This window comes from Salvelinus alpinus, chromosome 2 (assembly GCF_045679555.1).
Source record: "Salvelinus alpinus chromosome 2, SLU_Salpinus.1, whole genome shotgun sequence".
NCBI classification, from domain to species: domain Eukaryota; kingdom Metazoa; phylum Chordata; class Actinopteri; order Salmoniformes; family Salmonidae; genus Salvelinus; species Salvelinus alpinus.
Genome location: NC_092087.1, coordinates 108,054,917 through 108,069,202, shown reverse-complemented (window position 1 = coordinate 108,069,202; position 14,286 = coordinate 108,054,917). Strand labels below are relative to the sequence as shown.

Genomic DNA, 14,286 nt, shown 5'->3' with positions numbered 1-14,286 from the left:
TGAGCCAGGATCACCAAGATATCCTGGCTTAATCCCTTATCCTAGTTTTGTGCAACAGGCCCCAGGCTACGGAGGTGGTTGAATGAGTCAGCATCCGTGTTGTTGAAACAGCTTCCGGTGTCGTGTAGTCCACTAGATATGACGTCACCACCTGAAGACGCATATCGCTGTCAGCTGACTGGAATGAGTAACGCAGTTTAGAAAAATATTTAAAGATGAGCAAATATGTTTTGTCTGACTTCTTACAGCCAATACTTTCGTCTATGCAGACGTGTAGCTACATGTGAACATGTACATTATGAATATATACTGGTAGAATAGTTCCGTGTAGCTCAGTTGATAAAGCATGGCGCACGCAACGCCAGGGTTGTTGGTTTGATATGAGTCTACTTAATTAATACAATTTTAATAAATTAACACCTGGTTAAGGATTTAACTCCAATCCTGACAATATAATGTCAGTTGTGGCTGCTTTGCCTGATGTATTGTTCTCTACCTTCTTCCTCTTTGTGCAGTTGTCTGTGGCCAATAATGTTTGTACAATGCTTTGTGCTGCTACCATGTTGTGCTGCTGCCATGTTGTGCTGCTACCATGTTGTGCTGCTACCATGTTGTGCTGCTGCCATGTTGTGCTGCTACCATGTTGTTGTCATGTTGTTCTGCTACCATGTTGTGCTGCTACCATGTTGTTGTCATGTTGTTCTGCTACCATGTTGTGCTGCTACCATGTTGTTGTCATGTTGTGCTGCTACCATGTTGTTCTGTTGTCATGTTGTATCATGTTGGACATTAAAAACACCATTATGTTGGATATAAAACACCAGCATGTTGGATATAAAACACCATTATGTTGGATATAAAACACCATCATGTTGGATATAAAACACCATCATGTTGCACATTAAAAACACCAGCATGTTGGACATTAAAAACACCAGCATTATTCCCATGCATAATAGAGTGTGTTTTTTAACCTTTATTTAACTAGGCAAGTCAGTTAAGAAAAAATTATTATTTACAATGAAGGCCCACCAGAAGGCAAAAGCCCTCCTGCGGGGACGGGGGATTAAAAATGAATAAAAATATAGGATAAAACACACATCACGACAAGAGAGACACCACACTACATCAAGAGACCTAAGACAACAATATAGCATGGCAGCAACACATGACAACACAACATGGTAGCAGCACAACATGGTAGCAGCACAAAACATGGTACAAACATTATTGGGCACAGACAACAGCACAAAGGTAGAGACAGCAATACATCACACGAAGCAGCCTCAACTGTCAGTAAGAGTGTCCATGATTGAGTCTTTGAATGAAGATATAAAACTGTCCAGTTTTACTGTTTTCTGCAGCTCGTTCCAGTTGCTAGACATTGAATTGACGTCTGTGTCTCTGTTGTAGGTTGTAGGTCTTCCAGCAGGACAACAACCCTAAACTCAAATCAAATCTGGAGTGTTCTGTTCTGGAGTGTTCTGTTCTGGAGTGGCCAGCGAAGAGTCCTGGAGCCTCATGTATCAATATTGTGTAGAAACTATTATATATATTATATATATATATATTCCAAATACTACTTTCGAATGGAATTTAGAATGTTTGTAGGCATAGAAAAGGTGTGATTTGTCAAACAACCCTACGAGTGTCACAGCACACTGGTAGGAGATAACCATTAATAAAATACAAATTGTTCTGAGCTTCAGTGCTACTGCACCACCTTGGCTATTTGCATTTCGAAATGCCCCTAATTAACCATATATGGTCAAAATCATCCCTTTGATAAAGCCCACGGGGGAAATATACAACACCATACCATGAAATATGACACAATCAACAACAAAAAAAGCGATGAAAAAATAAAACTTTTCAGAGACTGAAATAGAGGTGCTCGTGTCAAAGTTTGAGTACAACTTGAGTACAGCTTTAATTTGTCTCCGTTGTGGCTTAAGAACACAGAGAGATTAACCAATAAGAACACAGAGAGATTAACCAATAAGAACACAGAGAGATTAACCAATAAGAACACAGAGAGATTAACCAATAAGAACACAGAGAGATTAACCAATAAGAACACAGAGAGATTAACCAATAAGAACACAGAGAGATTAACCAATAAGAACACAGAGAGAGGACTATTATAACTCAAGTTGCTTTAGCAAGAAGGTAAATATACGTTGAATGAGTAGACAACACTCCCCAATAAGCCATCCACCCTCAACAGCTTCCTCCTGTAAGGGTATAGGCAACACACTGCTGTTCTGCAGAACTGAATGAGTCGTGAGTCGTGGCCACACATTCAGCAGCATCTTCTGCTCATATTTGGGAACCCATTGATGACATCATGTCAAAGAAACCCCTCTTTGACTTCAACCTGTTGTGTGATGTCATATATGGCAGTGTGGCAAATGTTCCAACACAGCAGATCAGACATCTCTCCTTCCATTTCAAAATGTATTATCTCTTTGTCTTTTAACAGTATTTACACAATGGATTACCTTTCACACGTGCCTCTAATGTAACAAATTACTGGACTTTATACAGATTGTAATCGTTACAAATGCATTGATGTGGTCAAATTATATATAGCCTGTCAAGATATGGAAATACAATGAAAACTAAAAATATTATTTCCTTATTACTCTCACAATGTCAGACAGACATTCTCAACAGATATTTCCCCATTCTACGCTTGACAAGAAGTTCCCTCAGTCCACCACGTGGCACTGTGCTTACACATGGTAATGGCTGTGCGTTTAATTTACCCTCTCTCTCTCAAGCAAACGTTCATGTTGATAAATCTCACCCTTTAGCGTGGAAATTATCCCACGCATTTGGTTTTACGCACAGATTTGTATAAACGAGGCCCCAGATCTGAATCACATCCGTAACCTATTGTGAGATCTGAAAACAGCAGTTGGTGATAGACTAGAGTCCTGTCCAGGGGAAGTACTTGTACATCAAGCTGCCTCACTACAGAAACAGGAGATTGGCTCCTGTTACTATGAGCTGTTCTGGATCAGACAAGCCAAGGCTCCTGTTACTATGAGCTGTTCTGGATCAGACAAGCCAAGGTTCCTGTTACTATGAGCTGTACGACCTTCGACAGCAAGGTACTACAGCGGGTAGTGAGTACGGCCCAGTACATCACTGGGGCTAAGCTGCCTGCCATCCAGAATCTCTACACCAGGCGTTGTCAGAGGAAGGCCCTAAAAATGGTCAAAGACATCAGCCACCCAAGTCATAGACTGTTCTCTCTACTACCGCATGGCAAGCGGTACCGAAGTGCCAAGTCTCGGACAAAAAGGTTTCTCAACAGGTTTTACCCCAAAGCCATAAGACTCCTGAACAGGTAACCAAATGGTTACCTGGACTATTTGCATTGTCCTGCCCCCCCAACCCCTCTTTTACGCTGCTGCTACTCTGTTTATCATATATGCATAGTCACTTTAACTATACTTTCATGTACATACTACCTCAATTAGCCAGACTAACAAGTGCCTGTATGTAGCCTCACCACTGTTATTTTTTACTGTTGTTTTTATTTCTTTACTTATCTATTGTTCACCTAATACATATTTTTACTTAAAAATCACACTGTTGGTTAGTAAGTAAGTAAGCATTTCACTGCAAGGTCTACACCTGTTGTATTCGGTGCACGTGACAAATAAACTTTGATTTGTTCTGGATCATACAAGACAAGGCTCCTGTTTCTATGAGCTGTTCTAGCAGGCTACTTACTTATATAATAATTTACATTTTGCAAATAATATAATGAACAACATCATAGGGTTGACATTTTGCATCCAATCAATCGAGGCTAATAAGAAAAAATATATACATATTTTAAAATATTTTATCTGATTTTAGACATGATCAGGTCTCCAGATAAAAAACAAAAGTAAAGCTGTTTTTTTTATGATTTCATATAAACAATACGATTTAATTTGGCATGAACAAAAACACTAATTCTCAGTCAAAAACACAAGTCAGAACACAGCCTCTCTATTCTCTCATGTGATTTCAGGTCCTCTGCCCGGGAAAATGTCTTTCCACAATGAGAGCAGTGGTATGTCTTCTCCTCCTGTGTATGTATCCTCTGATGTGATTTCAGGTTCCCCAACTGAGTAAAACTCTTTCCACAGTGGGAGCATTGGTAGGGCTTTTCTCATGTGTGTGTCCTCTCATGCTTTGTCAGGCCTTCTAACCACCTAAAACTCTTTCCACAGTGGGAACAGTGGTAGGACTTTTCTCCTGTGTGTATTCTCTCATGTGACTTCAGGCTTCCTAACCAGGTAAAAGTAATTCCACAGTGGGAGCAGCGGTAAGGCTTCTCTCCAGAGTGTATTCTCTTATGTATTTTCAGGCTCCCTAACTGACTAAAACTGTTTCCACACTGGGAACATTGGAAAGGCTTTTCTCCTGTGTGTGTCCTCTCATGCTCTTTTAGGTTTCGTAACTTAGTAAAACTCTTTCCGCAGTGGGAGCAGTGATGTCGTTTGGCTGGTTTGGGCGTCTCTGGGTCTGGTTCCCCTGAAGGACTCTTCCTGCTGTCAGAGGGAGAGTCTGGTCTTTCTCCTGCCAAAGACAAACATATTATTTAGTTAAACAGAGGCCTGAATGAAACCTCCACATGATAAAACTGTCTTCCTATGAGGTTTAATCTAGACTACATTCCTCAATAACACAAGGTCAGTTTTCACAACATTACATCATTAAACGTAAACTTGGTGAGATTTAAAAAAAACAAATGATGTAGAGCTCCAAATCTAATCTTGTTCTCATGGGTCTCATGTTTTGGTCGAAAAATGTACTAAATGGTCTTAAAATTTACATTTCGACCTCCAAGTTGAACCACAAAGATGGTTGGAGGTCCACACATCAGAGAATGTTGAACTTGAATGGAAATATCAGTTGTTTTAAATTATACTGTCAATCCTCCATAAGAAACCTGTTGAAATCCTAAAAATTAAACAGAATAGAGAGGACCATTTAAGTTGACATTCAACGGTTGGGACCGGCGGCCATCTTTGTGGAAGTAATTAGAAGTTAAAATGTAAATTTCATTACAATTTCAATGATGTTGTCACGACTTCTACCGAAGGTAACTCCTCTCCCTGTTCGGGCGGCGCTCGGCGATCGGTGTCGCCGGTTTACTAGCCGCCACCGATCCCTTTTTCCTTTTCTGTTTGTTTTGTCTGTGATCCTTTTCACACCTGGTTTCATTTGCGTTTATTTCTGTGTGTATATAGGGCACCTGTTGCCTGCCTTAGTCCGTGCGGGATTAAGCTTGTGTGTATTTGCGCTCGATTATATGTGATGTTTGTTGTTTTCACTATTACGCACGTGTATGTAAAGTGTCGGAACTGTGTTTGTTCCTCCGTGCGTTTGCACGAGTTTCTGAATATCGAGAGCGTAGTTTTTTGGATTTTCGTCTGTGCCATTTTTGTATTGGTGGACTATATGATTAAACACGCTTTTTAGATATCCCTACTCTCCTGCGCCTGACTCCTACACCTCTCACCGAGACGCACCTTATCACAGATGTACTGCAGTGGTCTGAAGCAGAGGTGCAAAGTACTTAAGTAAAGATACTTTAAAGTACTACCTAAGTACTTTTCCTTGACATCCAAAAGTACTCGTTACATTTTGAATGCTTAGCAGGACAGCAAAATGGTCAAATTCACACACTTTTCAAGAGAACATCCCTGATCATCCTTACTGCATCTGATCTGACAAATACATTGTTTGTAAATGACGCCTGAGTGTTGGGAGTGCCCCTGGCTATCCGTAAAATAACAAAACAAGAACATTGTGCAGTCAGGTATGCTTAATATAAGGAATGTGAAATTATTAATACTTTTTATACTTAAAATTATATTTTAGGGATTACATTTACATTTGATACTTAAGTATATATATATTTTTTAAATCACTTTTACTCGAATACAGTAGAAAAATAAGTCTATATACAATGTGAGCAAATGAGGTAAATGCAAAAAAAGCCCATGGTGGCAAAGTAAATACAATATAGCAAGTAAAACACTGGAATGGTAGATTTGCAGTGGAAGAATGTGCAAAGAGCACAGACTAAGGAGATAACCTTTTGGCTTTTCTCATGTGTGTGTCCTCTCATGCTTTGTCAGGCCTTCTAACCACCTAAAACTCTTTCCACAGTGGGAACAGTGGTAGGACTTTTCTCCTGTGTGTATTCTCTCATGTGACTTCAGGCTTCCTAACCAGGTAAAAGTAATTCCACAGTGGGAGCAGCGGTAAGGCTTCTCTCCAGAGTGTATTCTCTTATGTATTTTCAGGCTCCCTAACTGACTAAAACTGTTTCCACACTGGGAACATTGGAAAGGCTTTTCTCCTGTGTGTGTCCTCTCATGCTCTTTTAGGTTTCGTAACTTAGTAAAACTCTTTCCGCAGTGGGAGCAGTGATGTCGTTTGGCTGGTTTGGGCGTCTCTGGGTCTGGTTCCCCTGAAGGACTCTTCCTGCTGTCAGAGGGAGAGTCTGGTCTTTCTCCTGCCAAAGACAAACATATTATTTAGTTAAACAGAGGCCTGAATGAAACCTCCACATGATAAAACTGTCTTCCTATGAGGTTTAATCTAGACTACATTCCTCAATAACACAAGGTCAGTTTTCACAACATTACATCATTAAACGTAAACTTGGTGAGATTTAAAAAAAACAAATGATGTAGAGCTCCAAATCTAATCTTGTTCTCATGGGTCTCATGTTTTGGTCGAAAAATGTACTAAATGGTCTTAAAATTTACATTTCGACCTCCAAGTTGAACCACAAAGATGGTTGGAGGTCCACACATCAGAGAATGTTGAACTTGAATGGAAATATCAGTTGTTTTAAATTATACTGTCAATCCTCCATAAGAAACCTGTTGAAATCCTAAAAATTAAACAGAATAGAGAGGACCATTTAAGTTGACATTCAACGGTTGGGACCGGCGGCCATCTTTGTGGAAGTAATTAGAAGTTAAAATGTAAATTTCATTACAATTTCAATGATGTTGTCACGACTTCTACCGAAGGTAACTCCTCTCCCTGTTCGGGCGGCGCTCGGCGATCGGTGTCGCCGGTTTACTAGCCGCCACCGATCCCTTTTTCCTTTTCTGTTTGTTTTGTCTGTGATCCTTTTCACACCTGGTTTCATTTGCGTTTATTTCTGTGTGTATATAGGGCACCTGTTGCCTGCCTTAGTTCGTGCGGGATTAAGCTTGTGTGTATTTGCGCTCGATTATATGTGATGTTTGTTGTTTTCACTATTACGCACGTGTATGTAAAGTGTCGGAACTGTGTTTGTTCCTCCGTGCGTTTGCACGAGTTTCTGAATATCGAGAGCGTAGTTTTTTGGATTTTCGTCTGTGCCATTTTTGTATTGGTGGACTATATGATTAAACACGCTTTTTAGATATCCCTACTCTCCTGCGCCTGACTCCTACACCTCTCACCGAGACGCACCTTATCACAGATGTACTGCAGTGGTCTGAAGCAGAGGTGCAAAGTACTTAAGTAAAGATACTTTAAAGTACTACCTAAGTACTTTTCCTTGACATCCAAAAGTACTCGTTACATTTTGAATGCTTAGCAGGACAGCAAAATGGTCAAATTCACACACTTTTCAAGAGAACATCCCTGATCATCCTTACTGCATCTGATCTGACAAATACATTGTTTGTAAATGACGCCTGAGTGTTGGGAGTGCCCCTGGCTATCCGTAAAATAACAAAACAAGAACATTGTGCAGTCAGGTATGCTTAATATAAGGAATGTGAAATTATTAATACTTTTTATACTTAAAATTATATTTTAGGGATTACATTTACATTTGATACTTAAGTATATATATATTTTTTAAATCACTTTTACTCGAGTAGTATTTTACTCTGTGACTTTTACTCGAGTCATTTTCTATGAAGGTATCTGTACTTTGACTCTAGTTTGACAGTTGGGTACTTTTTCCACCACTGGTCTGAAGGGTCCATTCTATGAATTCTATGTGTATAAATGAAATGACACCCACCCTGTATTCAACCGATGGCAGGCGAGACTCAAAAACCTCAGATGATGTAAAGTAGGGTCTAAACTACAACATGTGCAAACAAGGAGTTTGCATGTTTTTAGATAATTGATGTTAAAAGGTTAAAAATGTAATAATAATTAAAAAAAAAAATGGATTATAAAACTATAAAATTATAAAACTGTTTAACAACCCTTTTTGTTTTTCAATGATATCAAACTCAACCGTTTCTCTATTCCAGTGAAAACATGGATGTCTCATGGTCTGGTGGGGAATAGAAAACGGGTCAACTTTGAACATTTAAAAAAAAAAAATGTAACCTTTATTTAACTAGGCAAGTCAGAACAAATTCTTATTTTTAATGAAGGCCTACCCGGGGAACAGTGGGTTAACTGCCTTGTTCAGGCACAGAACGACAGATTTTCACCTTGTCAGCTCGAGGATTCGATCTTGCAATCTTTTGGTTACTAGTCCAATGCTCTAACCACTAGGCTACCTGCCGCCCCCCACATCTCCTGAATGTTTTGCCATTCAGGTCCAAAAAGTCATTTTCTGACCACTTCTTCCCTGGGCAAACATCTATGGACACACTATGGATACTCTATGGACACAGGGCTAGGCTACATCCTCTATATCTACAACAGGGCTAGGCTACATCCTCTATATCTACAACAGGGCTAGGCTACATCCTCTATATCTACAACAGGGCTAGGCTACATCCTCTATATCTACAACAGGGCTAGGCCACATCCTCTATATCTACAACAGGGCTAGGCTACATCCTCTATATCTACAACAGGGCTACATCCTCTATATCTACAACAGGGCTAGGCTACATCCTCTATATCTACAACAGGGCTAGGCCACATCCTCTATATCTACAACAGGGCTAGGCTACATCCTCTATATCTACAACAGGGCTAGGCTACATCCTCTATATCTACAACAGGGCTACATCCTCTATATCTACAACAGGGCTACATCCTCTATATCTACAACAGGGCTACATCCTCTATATCTACAACAGGGCTACATCCTCTATATCTACAACAGGGCTAGGCTACATCCTCTATATCTACAACAGGGCTAGGCCACATCCTCTATATCTACAACAGGGCTAGGCCACATCCTCTATATCTACAACAGGGCTAGGCTACATCCTCTATATCTACAACAGGGCTAGGCTACATCCTCTATATCTACAACAGGGCTAGGCCACATCCTCTATATCTACAACAGGGCTAGGCTACATCCTCTATATCTACAACAGGGTTAGGCTACATCCTCTATATCTACAACAGGGCTAGGCCACATCCTCTATATCTACAACAGGGCTACATCCTCTATATCTACAACAGGGCTAGGCTACATCCTCTATATCTACAACAGGGCTAGGCTACATCCTCTATATCTACAACAGGGCTACGCTACATGCTCTATATCTACAACAGGGCTAGGCTACATCCTCTATATCTACAACAGGGCTAGGCTACATCCTCTATATCTACAACAGGGCTAGGCCACATCCTCTATATCTACAACAGGGCTAGGCCACATCCTCTATATCTACAACAGGGCTAGGCTACATCCTCTATATCTACAACAGGGCTACATCCTCTATATCTACAACAGGGCTACATCCTCTATATCTACAACAGGGCTACATCCTCTATATCTACAACAGGGCTAGGCTACATCCTCTATATCTACAACAGGGCTAGGCCACATCCTCTATATCTACAACAGGGCTAGGCCACATCCTCTATATCTACAACAGGGCTAGGCTACATCCTCTATATCTACAACAGGGCTAGGCTACATCCTCTATATCTACAACAGGGCTAGGCCACATCCTCTATATCTACAACAGGGCTAGGCTACATCCTCTATATCTACAACAGGGTTAGGCTACATCCTCTATATCTACAACAGGGCTAGGCCACATCCTCTATATCTACAACAGGGCTACATCCTCTATATCTACAACAGGGCTAGGCTACATCCTCTATATCTACAACAGGGCTAGGCTACATCCTCTATATCTACAACAGGGCTACGCTACATGCTCTATATCTACAACAGGGCTAGGCTACATCCTCTATATCTACAACAGGGCTAGGCTACATCCTCTATATCTACAACAGGGCTAGGCCACATCCTCTATATCTACAACAGGGCTAGGCCACATCCTCTATATCTACAACAGGGCTAGGCTACATCCTCTATATCTACAACAGGGCTAGGCCACATCCTCTATATCTACAACAGGGCTAGGCTACATCCTCTATATCTACAACAGGGCTAGGCTACATCCTCTATATCTACAACAGGGCTAGGCTACATCCTCTATATCTACAACAGGGCTAGGCTACATCCTCTATATCTACAACAGGGCTACATCCTCTATATCTACAACAGGGCTAGGTTACATCCTCTATATCTACAACAGGGCTAGGCTACATCCTCTATATCTACAACAGGGCTAGGCTACATCCTCTATATCTACAACAGGGCTAGGCTAGATGTTGTCTGTATCATGTAGGGGTCAGAGGTCATGGGGTCTGACAGTATAATGACTAGATGTTGTCTGTATCATGTAGGGGTCAGAGGTCATGGGGTCTGACAGTATAATGACTAGATGTTGTCTGTATCGTGTAGGGGTCAGAGGTCATGGGGTCTGACAGTATAATGACTAGATGTTGTCTGTATCGTGTAGGGGTCAGAGGTCATGGGGTCTGACAGTATAATGACTAGATGTTGTCTGTATCGTGTAGGGGTCAGAGGTCATGGGGTCTGACAGTATAATGACTAGATGTTGTCTGTATCATGTAGGGGTCAGAGGTCATGGGGTCTGACAGTATAATGACTAGATGTTGTCTGTATCATGTAGGGGTCAGAGGTCATGGGGTCTGACAGTATAATGACTAGATGTTGTCTGTATCATGTAGGGGTCAGAGGTCATGGGGTCTGACAGTATAATGACTAGATGATGTCTGTATCATGTAGGGGTCAGAGGTCATGGGGTCTGACAGTATAATGACTAGATGTTGTCTGTATCATGTAGGGGTCAGAGGTCATGGGGTCTGACAGTATAATGACTAGATGTTGTCTGTATCATGTAGGGGTCAGAGGTCATGGGGTCTGACAGTATAATGACTAGATGTTGTCTGTATCATGTAGGGGTCAGAGGTCATGGGGTCTGACAGTATAATGACTAGATGTTGTCTGTATCATGTAGGGGTCAGAGGTCATGGGGTCTGACAGTATAATGACTAGATGTTGTCTGTATCATGTAGGGGTCAGAGGTCATGGGGTCTGACAGTATAATGACTAGATGTTGTCTGTATCATGTAGGGGTCAGAGGTCATGGGGTCTGACAGTATAATGACTAAATGTTGTCTGTATCATGTAGGGGTCAGAGGTCATGGGGTCTGACAGTATAATGACTAGATGTTGTCTGTATCATGTAGGGGTCAGAGGTCATGGGGTCTGACAGTATAATGACTAGATGTTGTCTGTATCATGTAGGGGTCAGAGGTCATGGGGTCTGACAGTATAATGACTAGATGTTGTCTGTATCATGTAGGGGTCAGAGGTCATGGGGTCTGACAGTATAATGACTAGATGTTGTCTGTATCATGTAGGGGTCAGAGGTCATGGGGTCTGACAGTATAATGACTAGATGTTGTCTGTATCATGTAGGGGTCAGAGGTCATGGGGTCTGACAGTATAATGACTAGATGTTGTCTGTATCATGTAGGGGTCAGAGGCCATGGGGTCTGACAGTATAATGACTAGATGATGTCTGTATCATGTAGGGGTCAGAGGTCATGGGGTCTGACAGTATAATGACTAGATGTTGTCTGTATCATGTAGGGGTCAGAGGTCATGGGGTCTGACAGTATAATGACTAGATGTTGTCTGTATCATGTAGGGGTCAGAGGTCATGGGGTCTGACAGTATAATGACTAGATGTTGTCTGTATCATGTAGGGGTCAGAGGTCATGGGGTCTGACAGTATAATGACTAAATGTTGGCTGTATCATGTAGGGGTCAGAGGTCATGGGGTCTGACAGTATAATGACTAGATGTTGTCTGTATCATGTAGGGGTCAGAGGTCATGGGGTCTGACAGTATAATGACTAAATGTTGTCTGTATCATGTAGGGGTCAGAGGTCATGGGGTCTGACAGTATAATGACTAGATGTTGTCTGTATCATGTAGGGGTCAGAGGTCATGGGGTCTGACAGTATAATGACTAGATGTTGTCTGTATCATGTAGGGGTCAGAGGTCATGGGGTCTGACAGTATAATGACTAGATGTTGTCTGTATCATGTAGGGGTCAGAGGTCATGGGGTCTGACAGTATAATGACTAGATGTTGTCTGTATCATGTAGGGGTCAGAGGTCATGGGGTCTGACAGTATAATGACTAGATGTTGTCTGTATCATGTAGGGGTCAGAGGTCATGGGGTCTGACAGTATAATGACTAGATGTTGTCTGTATCATGTAGGGGTCAGAGGTCATGGGGTCTGACAGTATAATGACTAGATGTTGTCTGTATCATGTAGGGTTCAGAGGTCATGGGGTCTGACAGTATAATGACTAGATGTTGTCTGTATCATGTAGGGGTCAGAGGTCATGGGGTCTGACAGTATAATGACTAGATGATGTCTGTATCATGTAGGGGTCAGAGGTCATGGGGTCTGACAGGAGGCATGTATAGGTCTAAAAAGGTCCTAAAATGGCCACTTTTATCATGGTTTTCTCAAACATGGTTTGTTACAAATGTTAAAAAAAACATATCGAACATACTTCCTCCAATGAGGTTTCTATGAGAGAATTGCCAAAACATTATATCCTGAGATACGAAAAATATTTTCGGGCCACGTTGGCATGGAATCACTCTCCAGTGTAATACAATGTAATTTGAGTCATGATAAGAGCAAGTCCATTCTGTGAGACATTAAAGATGTGATTTTGCGTGTAAATCCATTGTTAAGGTTTTGTTGGTGACCCGCTCTTTGGTGGTATACACATCTTACAGTGTAGTTATCAATTCCTACATTAAATAATAACATATTCAAGCATCAACATTCAGTAGAACGATGCTTTAAAACCACGCATCAGTTCAACAATAGTTTGTGTGGCTGTTTTTAAGACAGTACTTACTGGTCTTAATCAGATCGCCTGTCTCCTCCTCCTGTTCTTGTTCTTCCTTCTTCTCCTCTTTCAATGTGACAGTTATCTCTCCCTCCTTCACTCCAAAAACTGCATCTTCCTCTTTCTCTTCCTCCTCTTCTTTCACTGTAACATCCTCCTCCTCTTTCACTCTGAACGCGTCTTCCTCTTCTTTCACTGAAACGTCTTTCTATTCTTCTTTCACGGTAACAGCCTCACCCTCTACTTGTTTTTGTATTGTAACAGCCTCCTCTTCCTCCTCCTCTTTCACGAGAACTTCTTTCTCCGTCCAGCAGACGTCCTCTTCTGTAGCAGGAGGAGAGTAGCTTAGTGAACTCATGGTCGGGGATGTTAGCTAACTAGCTAGCGTTCGTTAGCCTAGTGATAGGCTAATTTATCAAGCCAGCTACCTAACAACGTATATATGAAATTAAATGGGCAAACTAGCTAGCTATAAGACATACGTATTTTTAAAACACAGGTGCAACAATACAACGACTATTTTGTCTAGAAAGGTGGCTGACCAGGCTAGTTCTAAGCTAACTTAGCAAACCAGCTAGCTGACAAACAACGTAAACATATAATTAAATGGGCCAACAAGTACATACGACAGAAATGTGTTTAATACACAGCGACTAATATACACCAAAACAGTGTAAAGAGCGTGAATGTTGTAGCTGTGTTTGCTAGAAAGCTACCGAGGTGTCTGACTAGCTGTTGTTGTTGAAGAAGCGTCCCGTCCACTAGATTATACGTCACACTGGCAGCATCGCCTGAACCTAAAAGACGCACATCGCCATCTGCTGATTGGAGTGGGAAACGCAGTTGAGGAACCAAACGTTTATTTTTCATTTATTTCATAAAAGTTCAATATTATATAAAGTCGTTCAAAGAGAAGCATGTGTTGATTGATTCGTGTTTAATGAGTGAGAGTTTAAAACAAACTTTACACCCACTACATATTTGCATTGAACCATACTTCTGACATGGATCATTTTGACCCCAGAGGCATATCTTTGATCATAGCCCAAATGTGGGTTATTCAATTCCTCCAATTTTT

At 41.2% G+C, this 14,286-nt stretch overlaps 1 protein-coding gene and 1 pseudogene across 1 annotated transcript in view; both read right to left on the bottom strand.

Moving 5' to 3' along the window:
• Window positions 1-14,286, bottom strand: part of LOC139548080 (zinc finger protein ZFP2-like) — a 301,764-nt gene that overhangs the window by 93,010 nt on the left and 194,468 nt on the right. The gene's annotated exons all lie outside the window — the stretch shown is intronic.
• The window catches only part of LOC139552166 (zinc finger protein 239-like), a 46,318-nt pseudogene continuing 32,983 nt past the window's right edge, over window positions 952-14,286 (bottom strand).